This window comes from Falco biarmicus, chromosome 14, assembly GCF_023638135.1.
Source record: "Falco biarmicus isolate bFalBia1 chromosome 14, bFalBia1.pri, whole genome shotgun sequence".
NCBI lineage: Eukaryota > Metazoa > Chordata > Aves > Falconiformes > Falconidae > Falco > Falco biarmicus.
This window is the reverse complement of record NC_079301.1, coordinates 12,962,438-12,977,882: the sequence shown is the minus strand read 5'-3', so window position 1 is coordinate 12,977,882 and position 15,445 is coordinate 12,962,438.

The following is a 15,445-nucleotide window of genomic DNA, read 5'->3' as shown; positions in this document are numbered from 1 at the left end:
GCACACACACAAAAACAGGGTGGTTTTTGACACTCCTTCCCTTCTGACACACAGCAACAACCCCGTTGGGAGTGCACCAGAGAGAAGGCAGAACCCAAACATAAATTTCCCTGGTGCATATTATTTTGAATTATACTGGTGGTTATAAGTAGTAGATATTCACTTGGCTGATCTATTAATAGAGAACAATTTCTCGTAGTGGAAAATGTACCATTTTTATCATGGTGTGTTAATTATAATATTTTGGATGCCAGTAAAGATCAGTCACAACTTATATTTAGAGAAAATCTGAATGATTAAGAACATTCTCGTACCTTATGCTTTAATCCAGTTTTGGAACCGAGACAAAATCAGTCATGTCTGCCTATTAATAGCTGATAAAAAATTTAAGGCATGTTTCTGTGCAAGCTGCCATAAATTAGTTTTTAAAAAACAGATGCATTGCCATACCATAACATACAATACAATCTATCTGCAGAATCACAAACAAACACACAGATTTTTCTGTTCACTCTGAATGTTGGTCAGCTCCAGCAAATGGTTAAACTATACATTGAAATCTGACCCTCTCCTCAGATTTTGTCTGCAGTTGTACTGTTATCAGTTCTGTATTTGTTCCATGTCACATCACAGGCTTACAGAATAGTTTGGTTTGGAAGGGACTTTTAGTCCAACCCCCCCTCCAATGAGCAGGGACATCTTCAACTAGATCAGGTTGCTCAGAGCCAACGTGACCTTGAATGTTTCCAGGGATGGGGCATCTACCACCTCTCTGGGCAACCTGTTCCAGTGCTTCACCACTGTTACTGTAAAAAATTTCTTCCTTATATCTAATGTAAGTCTATCCTCTTTTGGTTTAAAACCATTAGCTCTTGTTGTATCACTACAGGCCCTGCAAAAAAGTCTGTCTCTGTCTTTCTTATAAGCCCCCTTTAGGTATTGAAAGGACACAATAAGGTTTCCCCCGCAGCTCACATGCGTTGGTGACCAACAGGTCCAGTATCACATCCCGTCTGGTAGGGCTGTCGATTACCTGGCTTAAGAAGTTATCCTCCATGCACTCCCGGAGTCTCCTGGATTGACTGCAGCTCCCCATGCTACTTTTCCAGCATGTGCTGGGGTGGTTGAATTCCCCCAGCAGGATGACAGCTTGCGAGCACGATGTCTTCTGTAGCTGGAGTAAGAAGGCTTTGTCAACGGGCAACCCTTGACCAGGCAGCCTGTAGTAGGCACCAACCACAAGGTTCCCTTTGTTGCCTCGGTCTCTCATTCGTACCCATAAGATTTCAACCTGCTTGTGGCTATTCTTCAGAGACAGCTCTTCACAGTCTATCCTTTTCTTGATGTAGAGGGCAACCCCTCCACCCCTCCTTCCTCTCCTGTGCCTTCTGAACAGTCTGTAGCCATCACTAGCCACACTCCAGCTGTGGGATATCCCAACAATTTTCAGCAATGGTAACTAGGTCATAGATTTCCAGCAGCAAGGTGGCTTCCAACTCCCCCTGTTTGTTGCCCGTGCTGTGTGCATTGGTGTAGAGGCACTTCAGCTCGCCTGTCAGCCGTATCACCTTCTTAGAGGAACACCCCTTAATTCCTTTGAGGTATTTCACTGGCGTTTCCCTGTTACCTCCTATGAGCTCAGGAGCCCCTGAATCATGTCTGTAAGTGTTCAAGCGTGCTGCAGTATACCCAGAGCAATGGGCTGAGGGCCCTTGTTGGCACCTCTAACCTTGGCACGTCACCCCACAGCTTCTCACAGGCAAGCCTGATATTATCCCACTCCCCCTTCAAGCCCAGTTTAAAGCTCTGTCAGTGAGCCCTGGTAGCTCATGAGCAAAGACCGTCTTCCCCCTTTGAGAAAGGTGAATCCTGTCCGGTGCCAGCAGGCCTGGTGCCATGTAGGCCATCCCATCATTTAAAAACCCAAAACTGTGGCAGCGACACCAGCCATAGAGCCACGTGTTAATAGACTGTGTCCATCTGTTTCTTCCGGTATCACTGCCCACAACTGGAAGGATAGAGGAAAAAATAACTTGTGCTCCAGATTCCCTTACCAACTGTCCCAAGGCCCTGAAGTCTCTTTTGATTGTCCTTGGACTATGCATTGTGGCTTCGTTGCCACCCACATGGAAGGGCAATTATGGGTAGAACCCCGAGGGCTGTACCAGGCTAGGAAGTTTCCTAGTGATGTTCTTAACTCAGGCCCCAGCAAGGCTGCAGATTTACCTAAGGGGAAGGTCTGTCTGGCATAGTGGGCTCTCTGTTCCTCTCAGAACGGAGTAAGATACAACTATAACCCATCTTTTCTTCCTCGTGGAGGTGGTCATGATAAATGGGGGAGACCTTTCAGAGCTTGGCAACACCTCCAACACTGTGAACCATCATCCACATCATCCACTGACTGGGCTTCCACATCCAGAGCCTCACACCTGTTGTACGGAGGCACCTGGGAAGGCGAGGTGGGCAAGGAGGGGGTTTGCCTTCTGTCCCAAGTATGGACTTGCCTCCATTTGCTCATTCCCAAAGGTACAAAACAAAGATCACTCAAAAATGCAAAACCAATCCAGACTGGGTATACGCAGAGTTGTATGCATTTCCCTTAAATTACAGCACATAATACAGAGCTTATATTGGCTCTGAGATTTTAATTTGGTTCCTGCTGGTTGTGGGAAGACAGGCAACACCTCATCAGGAATAAATCTAAAGTGGCACGGATGGTTAGTGCTTGAATAATCAGCATGATTAGTCTAACAGAAATGTCCTGAACTAACTTGAACCAGCAAAGGGACCTAAACATTTTGCAAGGTGGAAACAGCACTTTGCATCCTGTGGCTGCCATGTTTCTGACCTGATACTTGAAGCTCTGAGGCCGTACTATCAGACATGGCCAAAGGAGCGTCTTGATTTGCAATTTCACACACGCATCCTCTGGGAACTGTTTTAAGCAGCATATTTTCCTGTCATTCACTTCCGTCCCTCTGCGTCAGTTGTGCTAATACAACTGTTCAGCCTTGTGTAATAAAGCAGGCGGGGGGAGTGATCCAGGCTAAAAATCTCAATCACTCCTTGTGTGCTTGTATGTGTGTGGACATGCATGCACGTGCTCCAGCCTGGAGTAGGGAGGATTAGGAAATTGCTCCTTTTGAGACTGTCATGGTTTAACACCAGCTGGTGACAGTACCATGCAGCCTCTCACTCCCTCCCTCCCACTGCCCCCCAAGGGATAGGGAAGAGAATCAGGAAAAAGACAGAACTTAAGGGTTGAGATAAAAAACAATTTAATAATTGAAATATAATCATAAAAATAATAACAACAATTGTAATGAAAGGGAGGGAGAAGAAGAGATAAATAAAATCCAAAGGGGGGGGGGGGGGGGGGGAACCCACAAGTGATGCACAATACAATTGCCCACCACCTGCTGAGACATGCCCAGCCAGTCCCCAAGCAGTGGTCAGCCCACCCCAGCTAGCTCCCCCCAGTTTATATACCCAGCATCAGCACGATATTCTGTGCTATGAAGTATCCCTTTGGCTAGTTCGAGTCAGCTGTCCTGGCTGTGTCCCCTCCCAGTTTCTTGTGCTTCTCCAGCCTTCTCACTGGCAGGGCCTAAAAACCTGAAAAGCTCTTGACTTGGTCAACAACCAAACCCATCAGTGTGCTATCAACATTATTCTCACACCAAACCCAAAACACAGCACTGCACCGGCTACTAAGAAAAAAAAAAAATCAACTCTATCTCAACCGAAACTGGGACAGAGGTCTACTGGCCCAGCTCTGCCAGCTAACTGCATTCTGAGATGCCAAACAGAACCAGTGAATGCATCTGGGCTTCTTCTGGCTTAAACTGTTGTTGAGCAAAGGACAGACTGGCTTGTGAGAAATGAGGGCACTGCAGTTTAGTCTACTGAAATTCTCAGGCTCCTAATGAAAAAGTTACCAAATTAATCTCACTGAAAAACAAATTGCAGTGTAAACAAAGTAGAGTGACCTAACTTACTAAGTTGATCCAGGTGCATTTCTCCTAATTTAGAAAGATGTCAAATGGAAACTGAAGAAAGTATTGTGCAGCTTTACATTCTATGCTTTTTCCATGACTTTATGCAGCAAAATGTTTAGCTGATTTACTAAGGAATGACACATTGCACTCATCCAGAGTCAGGTCAGCTCTTGTCTTGACTAGTGGCAAGGGTAGCCTTGCCAGCTCATGGGGAGTGTTATCTGTACTCTTACAGGGAGGGTGGAATGATTTTTATGTTCTCCTATTCCACAGGAAAGACAAGGGCTTGGATCCAAGGAAACCTACAAAAACTAAAACCCCTGTGCCAGGTCTCAAAGCGCTGTTGAGTGTGAATGTCTAGCACACAAAAAGCACTGTGGGGCTGGGGGCTGTTTGGTTTAGGTATGTAGAACCAGCCAGTTCCTGCTTAAAAACTGGCTTCAGCAAAGCCTGTTTTCCCCCGCTGTTTGTGTCCAGCCCAAGGAGCTGCTCTGTTTGTAATTGGCTTGGTAGGTAGCCCTTCATCCTCCTTCCCATGCCCACTCACCTTCCAGCTCTGGAGTCCAGGCCATGCTGCCTTAGCTCCACAGTTTCCAGTTCTGTCCCTGGAGTGGGCTGTTGTTTATTTGCTGGAAGGTCCCTGCAATTTAAAGGCAATTAGCTGCAGGGCCATCAATCAGAGACAGAAATGTGTTGTTCTCTGTCCCAGAGCCCAAATCTTGACAGGACACTCTGCAAGTACTGAGCAAATTGAAGATAAGTAGATTCTTATCAGATGGATCCACAAAAACTTACCAAACACTGGGTATCTGAGGGCTGCACACTGGAAAAATAGGCTGTGGGTAATTGTATTCATGAATGAAACATTACAAAGAAAGTTGCAAATAGTAGCTTTGCTCCCTTCTTATTAAGAGGGGTAGTTTCTATGTCCATTTCCATCATGTGTGTTGCATTCTTTCAGATTATCATTAATTTGTTTTCACTGGGAGCCCAATCTGGGTCAACATATACTCTTAAATCAAACACACAGCTCTTCTAACAGTTCCATACAGCAGCACCAGGGAGGTGTTTTGCAGATTTCTGGTTCCTCCAGACCTATTAACAAGTAATTCTGTATTAGGGATGATATTAATAGTTCCTTGGTGAATTGCAGGGACTGGGTATACAAAACCTTAAGAAAGTTTGTGGGACCTCCAAGACATGTGCTGTGTCTCATCTCACTGATGCAGTCCTGTGAAAAGCAGTGAAGCACACGAGATCTGTCAACAATTTTTCATCAAATGCCTGATTTGTTAAATATTGCATATAGATTGCCTGCTGAATAATAAGAAGCCAGTTCTGGAACTTGCTTCACTGTAATTCAAAGCTCCTCCCAATCAGATATTAATGTCTGGACTTTCAAGTATATTACACCAAGTTATTATCTTAATTTCATTGTTGCATCCTTAAAAGTTCCTACCTAATTAACAATGATTGTGCTGTTTGAAAAGCTCTTGCAGTTGGTTGGGTTTTGTTGGTTTTTTTTTTTTTTTACTCCATGGAGCAGCTTGGAAGTGATGCTAGCTGTCTGAGCAGATCAGTCACTTGTTTTGATAATTCAGGTGATTGCTACATTGAAATGCAGCTACCTTATTCCAGATTCATAACTGTTATAACACAATGTACATTATATAAAAAAGCTCTTTAGAAAACCTTAAATGTTTTAAGCATTCCTTAGTTTGTCAGGTCTGGTGGAAGAAACAATGAAAATAGCCAAGGAATGTTCTTCCCTAGTGAAATTACAGAAGAAAACACTTTTCAGCAATGTATCAATTCCCTTTCCTTGATGAAACAAAGTATGGGTTTTATCCAGCTGCTACTGCATCAAAGAGAGCAAAAGCAGAGACTGCAACACTAGACAGCACATACTCCATCATGGGAATTAACTCCTGAGTTAAATAGACAGTAACCTTTTCCAAATCACCGCAGGTGCCTGTTCAAAAGAGGCACTTTGAAGAGCCAAAATTCTACTGAAGCATTTTGGGGCAGCGGTTAATGCCCTTAAACATTTGTCATCTCTGTATACAGGCAGCTTAGCCTGTTATTAAACTCTAAACAAGCTTCAAGGTAGCTCTGTGATGGTCTCTGACTCGGCCCGTCACTCATGGCCAGAGGAATGGCCCTGCAGGAAGCGTGGAGCACGAGCTGCTGTGAAAAAGCCTCGGTTCCCAAACAAGGGTGGCTGCAGAAAGCAAATTTAGTCACATAAAATGTGACATCAACGTGTTCGCTTGCCGAGTCCAATCTTTTCAGTGACCCAAATGCACAAGTTCACTTCCAAAGATTTTCCAGACTTCCAGCTCCCGTTTCTCTAGAAGGCAGGGAATAATGGCACTGGGCTAATGAGAAGCAAACCTGGAGGAGCTCAGGGGGCTTTTCAGCTGAAAAGGATATTTCCATTCACTTCAGCTGACTCCCAGCACAATTCCTCCATTTCTTAGAGGTGACAGGATAAAGTACTTGCAAATAACACTCTTCCCCTGGCCCTCAGCAGTCCGGCATGTTCTGTTCCATTTTCCCAGGCAATGAGAAGTTGTTTATAAATAGCACAGCTTTACATTAGTTGAATCTGTGGTCTGCAATAGCATCATAGATTCCAATTTTAACTAAGAGATTTTGTGATATTTGAAACTGGTTCTTGTACATATAGTTTCTTTCTTCTCTTAACAAACAAACAATGCCACAAACAAATAAACAAAAACACCAACAAAAACAAAGCACCAGGAAGACTTAATAATGATTTAAAATGGAGCTACGAGGGGGATGGGAAATGGGTTGCTAATATTAAGTACCTCTTGCCATCAGGAGGAGCTTAAGGCATAGTAAGATACAATCCTGGGCCATGAATCTGTGTTGATTGATCCCGCACACCAATGGGAAGCAAATCCAGCCCCCTGGAAGCAGAGACAGAGGGTTTTTTCTTAGATCTAAGAGTGCAGGTTGGGTTCTTCTGTGGTGTTCAAGTGCCAGGTTATGAGATTCCGTGGCAGATGCAAAACTGGAGCAGCGCTGCCTGCACCAGGAGCAAAATGTGCTTTCTCTCCCCATCACCTCCTACCCACCTGGATGCCTTGCACATGGGCTATGTACCATGTACGTGCTGGCTCCGCACTCTGGCAATGCACATCCGCTTGCTGTCTGCTCATTGCCTAATTCGGGTGACAGGGAGAGTCTCAGGGCCATCTCTGTGTGGCGATACGCAGATACCCACTGTGTTTGTACACAAGTGCAACACTCCGAGGCATCTTCCAGACTGCTGTAATACTATAAGGTATAAGGTCAGGCTAATTTCTGCAGTGTGAAAAACTTATCATTTTTAAGGAGCCATTAAGCGAACAGTAACTCACCAAAGAAATCACTGCTTGCCCTTTCTCAAAACCTGATTTTGCTAGCATTCATTGCAAGGAAAGTAATTATTTCAAAGGATGCAAAACTAGTCTTTGTATATATTAATATGGGCTTCCTTTGTGCTTCCAAATAGATCTCCAGCAGCTTCACTGGGACTCTGCAATTGTCTTTGATTAACCTAGATGTAATTATAGGAAGCTGCAAGAATGTAATGGAGATGAGAATTTTACTTAAAAAATGGTCTTATCAGGTGCAAGTCTGTATATCTGTATTTGCTGCTTCACTCTTCAGAAACAGGCTGGAGAGAATACAAGAGAGGTGCTGAAATAAAATCTAAGAAATGCAATCTCAAAGTGTTTCAGAGATGCAGTGAACCATAATGTTCTTCAAACCACAGGCCATACTGTCTCACTGCACATGTGTTTTGATGGTTCTGATTTACAAATTGTTTGGAAAAGAAGGGGATTAAATCCCTGTTATTTGTCATTTGAAACCTTCAGAGAAGTTCACAAAGAGAAATGATCTGATTTTCTAGTCAGATAGACCAGCGTAAATGCAGATGTGTGCAGCCCTGTAGCGGGAGCTTTGGCTTGAACAGAGCATCAATAGTGAGGAATTCGAGAACCGAAATCCTTTCTCAGATTATATCACCATATCCAGTGTTTATTTATACAAATAAGACAATTAAGAAAAGAAAATGCATACCTAATTTTCATTAATTTTAATGAAATTGCACACCTGAATAAAAGTTAATCAACTAGAGATGCTCAGAGATCACAGCCTTTTCCAATGATCACTGCATTAAGAGGGTCCTTACTCCTGGTCTTAAAAAACAGGCTCAAAACCTCTGTTCCTTCATTTTTCCTTCTGACAAGCAGTGATAGGGATTTAAAATCAGAGAACTGTGACAATTCATAAAGTGTATTATGAAGAACATTATCAGCTGAAATGAATGTTACTTATTGTCAGAGCAAACAGAAATGTATAAATTTTAAATTTAAGCTATGAACTTTGGCAAATTTTCAAACGTAAATGATATTTTGGGGGATTCCATGCAAAACTATCAATATGTTTTCTGAATTTTGTTTGCTTGCGTGTTTCAGTTTCTGTTTGTCCATTTGCTTTCATAACTCTTTTCAGATGCAGAAAGGTTTTTTATACATATAAAGCCAGCCAAAGTTTCAGTTTTCAATTCATACGTGGTAGCTCTGTTCTGCTTTGGTCTGGAGAAAGGATCCAAGAACCTCATCTTTAACATTATCAAAGAACTGCCCAGTGGTGGCACCACAAGGGAATAGTCTCAGGATAAACGTTTTGGGGAATGTTTCCTTACTCTGTTCTCTACTTCATATCTGACATTTCTACCTTAGGATTATCAGCTCTGCTTAGCATTAAGTATTGCCAAAAATTAGTTTTTAAAAAATAACATTTCCTTTAATTATAACTATTTTAATTAAAAAAAAAAAATCCTCAGGGAAATACAACAAATTGGTGAAATGTTGGGTACAGATTTTTTATACGATAGAGATATCACTTCATGAAAGAAATCCAAAGCTGACAGAGGCTGACAGAACAGAGGCCACACCACAAAATTCTGCTGTTAGCCTCTACGATGTGTTTGGGGAATATTGATTCTCAACTCTAATTACAATAATAATACCAGGTTTAGTAGGTTCAAGAATGTCCACATTTTAACACCTACTTAGTAAATGTCTAAAACTGAAAGTCTTCTGTGATTTAGAAAACAAACACACAAACGAAAACATAAATTGAGACATGGTCTCAAGGCCTGCACTAAGCTGAACAATAAGGCAAGTGAGTAACTACTTCCAAAAACTGGATAATAAATAGTCTGACTGAGCATTATGAGTTTGACTTCATTGTTTTGTAGACTGGCTCCTAAATTGCACTTTTTAATGCCCAACCACATTTGGGTGCAGGTACAGAAATGTTATTACATGCTGGTAAGCGGCTCTGAAAAAATTAGATGCTAAATTGAAACATGAAGGACAGATTCACTCCCACCAACTCCTAACCACCAACCATCAGCTGAAACTTGGATCGTTGTATGCAGGTATCCATACTAACCTGCCAGCTGTACATCAGTTTTAAAGGGCCGAAGAGATACAGATAAAGGCCTTTTTAGCTTTTATTGTGTGTCACTGTGCACCTGTCAAAACTAACAAGATACAACCTGAGGAGGGAAACAATACTTGAATAGCATTTCATGGTGTTAGTTAATTGGTTTTCAGACTTATAGTATGAGTTAATGTTGATTTGCACAAGGAAGTAAAGTTTCTTTTCAAAACAGTCATTACATGATGGAATTTTTTACTAAAATAGGAAAGCACCAGAAACCCTTATTTTAAACAAAATTGAGTGACTTTTTTGGCTTCAGTGAAAGATGCATTACACCTTGACTTTGTCAAAAAATTACTTCAATGGCCTCAACAAAAAACACAGGGTTACTAAAAGGAATGCTGTCAAGGAAATATAGTTACATCCACTGCAACCCCAATGAAGGTTTCCTTCAATAAATACAATAATAGAAATGATCTTGGAGATAAAGAAAACAACACAGAATAGTGTAAGAAAAAGTCATAAAGTCAATACAGAATGTTTTCAGAACAAACGGAAACGGGAAAAAATGAGAAGTCTTAGACCCTTTGGCATCTGTAAACATCAAGAAGACATCACGTATGGGCTAATCTAAAGGTAAAGCGGCCATATAAAATAAATCTACAGGTTTTCTTGGCCTTCTACCATGTGAGGGATAACAGAAAGTAATCCTCTTTCTTTTTTTGTTAAAAAAAATGGCTTTAAAGTAGGATGGGCTTTTTTTTTTTTTTCCTCACTTTGTAGGATCTATTTTAAATGACCTATTTAAATGCTCTGCAATTATGGTGCTTTTGTATATTTTCCATGCAGAGTGAACAGAAAGGGAATCCCTTGAAGTTATGGTATTTTAACCAGCCAAAGAACATTTTTTTTTTCTTTCGCTCTGAATCTTCTTCATACAAGGTGTCTTAAAATAGATAAGACAGGTTCATTACCATTGTCATAATTGTCAGCTTCTGTCAGTTCCATTAGTGGATAAAGGTCTCTATGAATATTACTCAGGCACTCCTAGCCAGCCTCCCAAACTCTGTACGAGCTTCCTGAAATTATCCCTCTGCCGCTCCTTCCAGTCGCCCAAGTCCGTTCTTCAGCTATTTAAGGTGATCCCTGCTAGGGTCCCCTGGTTACAATATGTCAGCTTTTTCTTTTTCATCCTTCTGCAATGCTCCTTACTTACTTTATTGATATGTGAATATCTGAATATTTTTATTGATATATGAATCACTTATTTAATAAAATAAATTTCCCCTTATATTCAGAGCATGCTGGATTCAGATTTGTCTGGCTGGTTATAACTTCACATTTTGGAGAGGACCTGAAATGTATGTCAGTAAAGTATTCAGGTCACAGACCTTGAGATCAAGCAGAGACCATCTTATTTATTTGGTTAGATTCCATGTGTCTACAGGTATATCCTCCTCTTGGCATAAGGGGATCCCAGTAAGGCTAGGATGCTCCATTAGACTACAATGTTTCCATCATTCAGGTGTGGGTTCAGACTTTTCACACAAACCTGTCTTTGATTCTTTCACTATTTAGTAAATATGCATAAATGTTTCTTCTGAAAATTAGATTTCACGGACATGTGGGAAGAAAAGATACCTTTCATTTTTAAATGTTCAAAGGCCCAAGCGTGAGAAAATCAGCCTGTCTTTCTTTCATGAAACCACCCCATAATTATAAAAATGAGCAGAACTTGGCCCTCCTTGCTAATGTACCTACATCTCTGACATTGTTTTCTAAGCACCCATCTCAGTTTTATCTGCAGATGCCAGGCATGTCATGTAGCTACAAGATGGGAGACACATAAGAGTCCCGTGACTACAAGAGTTGCTTAATATTGTCAGAAGTCTTTTTCTTTTGATATACTTTGTAAACTCTAGGAAGCTAAAAAAAAAAAAACCAAAACAAAACAACAAACCAACAACAAATCATGTGAAAGACTTCATCCCTCCACCTTAAAATCTAACTTTAATTTTTTTAAGATATTTCTGGGGTTTTTCCATCTTCCTTTTGACGGTTCAGCTCCTGTTGTGTGGTGCATCCATCCAGTAGCGAATGCAGCAGAGCTGCCTCTACGTATTGCTGTGCTTAAGCCTCCTGCTAAGATGATGAAGTTTCACTTTACCTGCTTTTGGAACAGTCTGGATTGGCTGCTCAGGCCTTGGAGGCAATTACGTGAGGCAGCCAGGTAATGAGAGGACATTCCTCCCTCCCACCAGTCAGGGCTGAAATTCTTAAAGAGGATGAGACACCCATCTCATCCACCTCTTTCCTGGTCATTTTGATATGTTGTCAAAATGGTTTTTTGTTAGAAGTAAGCACCTCTGTTTTGGTTACTGGCTCAGCATCCCTTCCCTGAAGCCAGTTTATACCAGATCAACACTGCTGTTTAATCTTTAGGTTAAAAAAATGTCACCACTCAGTTACTGAAGTAGCTGCAGTTTCTCTTCTTGAAAGACCATCTTCCCACATCCCTTTGCAATAGTCTAGAGGTAATAGGAAAGACAGTGTAGAACTGCTTTTTTAAATACAGTAATAAAAAAGTCTGTTAGCTCATGAGCCTATGGAGGCCTTAATTGAAATTAATAGAAAAATGTAAAAGTAGAGGAAATTAGGGCAGCTGCAAAAGAAACCCCAGAAGCAAAAGCAGATTGAAGTAGAGCAATAAGCAAACCCATGCAATATCTTAATTTTGCTTCAGGTATTTCCCCTTTAGTGTAAATCGTTTCCTAAATCAAGCAACAAGTCTAAAGCATGTGGTCTCTTCTGTAGACACCTATTCATTCTACAACAGCGGCCTTTCGGCTGATGAGGAAGGACCTGCAGCAGCTGGGGAGTGACTTCCCCGGTGTGCCGAGAGACAGGAGTAGCTGGCCAGCTGCTCTGCACTTATTGCCCGTCCCACATGGTCACAGCTTAAAGCTCTTCATCCAAGAGCCAGCAGCAGTTTAAACTTCAGCAAAAAATAGAGCATTTGGGTTTCATTCTAAAGATTGAATGACAATTATTTTATTCTCTTTTGTCACACTCTTATTGTAAGCGTTATTCTTTACCTTTCTAAGAAATAAAGTAAGAGACTTTTCTGCTTGCAGGTAGCTTAGTGAGGAGGTTATACTATCGACCTTTAAGCACGTGAGAAGCCCCATTTAAGTCTGTGGAATTCCAGAAGGTGGTAAGAAATAGTCTCACATGTGAGGAGAATGTGGAGGAGTGAGAACTTAAATTAGAATATTCTAAATTCGCATTCTGTTAATGCAAGTGACCTCAACCCATACAATCCTGACTGGAAGCCTAACAGTTATGGTATTCATAGCATAAAAGATTTCCCCTGCTCCACTATTGGAGACAAAGTTATTAGAAGCCAACAAAGAAACAAGCCTTGTAACACAATACATTTTTCCCTCTTCTTAGAGTACCTTTTCCCTTTCTATCCTCCATCATTTCCAGCTGCAGTCAAATTTCTCTAAATTTTCTCTGCAGTACATGGGCATAGTTCTTTCATTCAGTAATAGGCCGTTCGCTCAGGGAGGTTGAAGTGTTATTTCATGATTCGGTGTATTCAATAATGTCAGAGGTTTCTAGCACAGAATCCTTATTCTAAATATACTTCTCTTCCTGAGAAACCAGTTTAGTGAGTTGTTTCCACAAGAGACTTGGGTAGGACACCAGCAGTTGCCTCTAAGTTTTGCATTTAACCTTATATCATACAACCTTGCAGAAAAAATATCCCAGGTAAGTTCTTCATTCATTATTTTTTCATTAGTTTAAAGCTTTGTCTTCTGATTTCACACTTCTCAGGGGGCAGGAGGATAGGCCAAGCTTGGCTTTAGCCTGTGACAGTGAGCTGGAGGATGAACTACCCCTGGGTAAATGAGCACAGAGAAATAAAATAAGTAAAGCCCTGGACATCTTGCAATTTAGTGAAATTAAATACCTACCTACTGTGCCCTGACAGTAAAATCTGTCAAGAGTAGTGTTATGGAGCTGGACATCCCCACAGGCTGAGTTTGCAAAGAGAATTAGTCAGAAGACCTGCTACCAGCAGCATGCCCACTTTATTGAACATTTAAGACAACGGGTCATTACAAATGAGTAAGAAAAGATGGAATGAAAAGTGCCTGCTAATGCCTGTTGAAGGGATGCATGCATTTCAGTTTTTTTCTCAGGTGATGCTTTCCCTGAGCAAGTGATCGTTACTTGTTGCACATTGAAGAGTGGTCCTGGATAAAATGGAGTAAGTTAGGTGGAAATAATACAGAGCCAAGCAGAGACATATATCTGACAGCATTTCTTCCACTTTATTAAGCACAGTACTTTTTCACAGTGGTTATGTCTTCAGTGTGTTGCAGACATACACTGTTTCCTATCACACATTACCTTTAAAGGGATGCACATTTGGAGAGTCACTCTAGTACATACAACATTTTCAAGATTGCTCTTCCTCCCCCTCCTCTGACTGACAGTCTGGCAAAATACACAGAAGATGGGGACAAGGGGTGGGGTTATTACTTTTTTTTTTTCCTCCTCGGAAGGCTATGTCCTATCAGTCGAAGCCTTATTATAAGACAGTGCTGCACAGTCATTCCTATATCCTGGTGGTTGTTGTTTGCTGAGTATGGCAGTTGTTACTCATCTACCTGGGAGCAGAAACATGTTGTAGACTTGTTGAACAGAAATTGTTTAACCATGGAAACTCCAGAACAGACAGAGCCCACAGAAACCCTTGCTTTCCTGTACAAAGAATTGTTAACCCGTTTTCCATGTGTTCAAAGAAAACACTTTCTTATCCACCTGGCCCTGTGTGAAGGGACACATCATTAACTTTTGGGCTCTTTTTTCCCATTCTTTGGGAAAAGGAAAGAAGGAGAACATGTAGTGCTTAACATAATAAATATAAAACAGAGCCTGATCCAAAGGGATTCCCATTAATTTCTGGAGATCTTTTGTATGAATTTCTATTCCTGGCATGATCCTTTTCAAACAGAACAACACAAATACATTTGAGTGCACACTGCTTCTCTCCCAGGTGTTTTTTTGTCAGCTGGGTACACAAGGCTTGCTCACAGCTGGCCAGTACCAGTGTCGGCACATGAGCAAGGAAAGCATGCTCCCATACTGGTCATGGCAACTGCAATTTCTTGTCTTGGCCTTCTGATTTCAGGAGCCATGGGGGTGTGTGTCATCAGTATCTCTGGTTAGTTCAAAGGACCAGGGACTAACCCTTACTTCATCTTCAGGATGACAACAGACAAACTGGAAAGAAAGCAGAAAAGTACAACTCAGTGCCTGTGGAAAAGTGTTTAGGATGCCCATGCATCCATAGGTAGCAGAAAGGTAGGATGCTGGGAAGCATGTGAAAGACACCTCCTCCCCACCACTTCTCTGTACACATGCAACCTGAGTATCTTAAATTGTGCTTGGAAATGCCCAGGAATTAGTAGGATGTTTAGCTCCTGTTTCCTATCAGTTCATCTCTCACTCAGAAAATTACTGTGGATGAAAAAAGCAACTTATTGCACCGACCTCCCCTTGACTTCAGCTGAAGTCCTATTTGCACGTGTGCCAAACAGGTTGAGGAAAATGCTCGCCAAGGTTTCGTGCTGTGAGCAATAGATTCAGCATCTCAACTGGCCTCTGCATTTTGATGGTTTTGTTACAGGAAGGTTTTCCTCCTGGCAGACTTTGAACACACAGAAAACACAGTTTCAGTTTCAAGCTCCTGCATCAGCCCAGAAGTAAATTAGGAGAGATATGTGACCAGGCATGTTTCTGTGTTTAAGAGGAAAGTGTTGTTTAGAAGCTCTCACAAAAATGTGAAAGGAAACAAAATATAAGTAAGTCTTCTGCAATTTCTGAGCAGATTGCATGATGAATTTCAGAACCCAGGAGTAAAAATTACCTTCCTCTCCTAAGAACTTCTACTTGGATATGGTAATGTC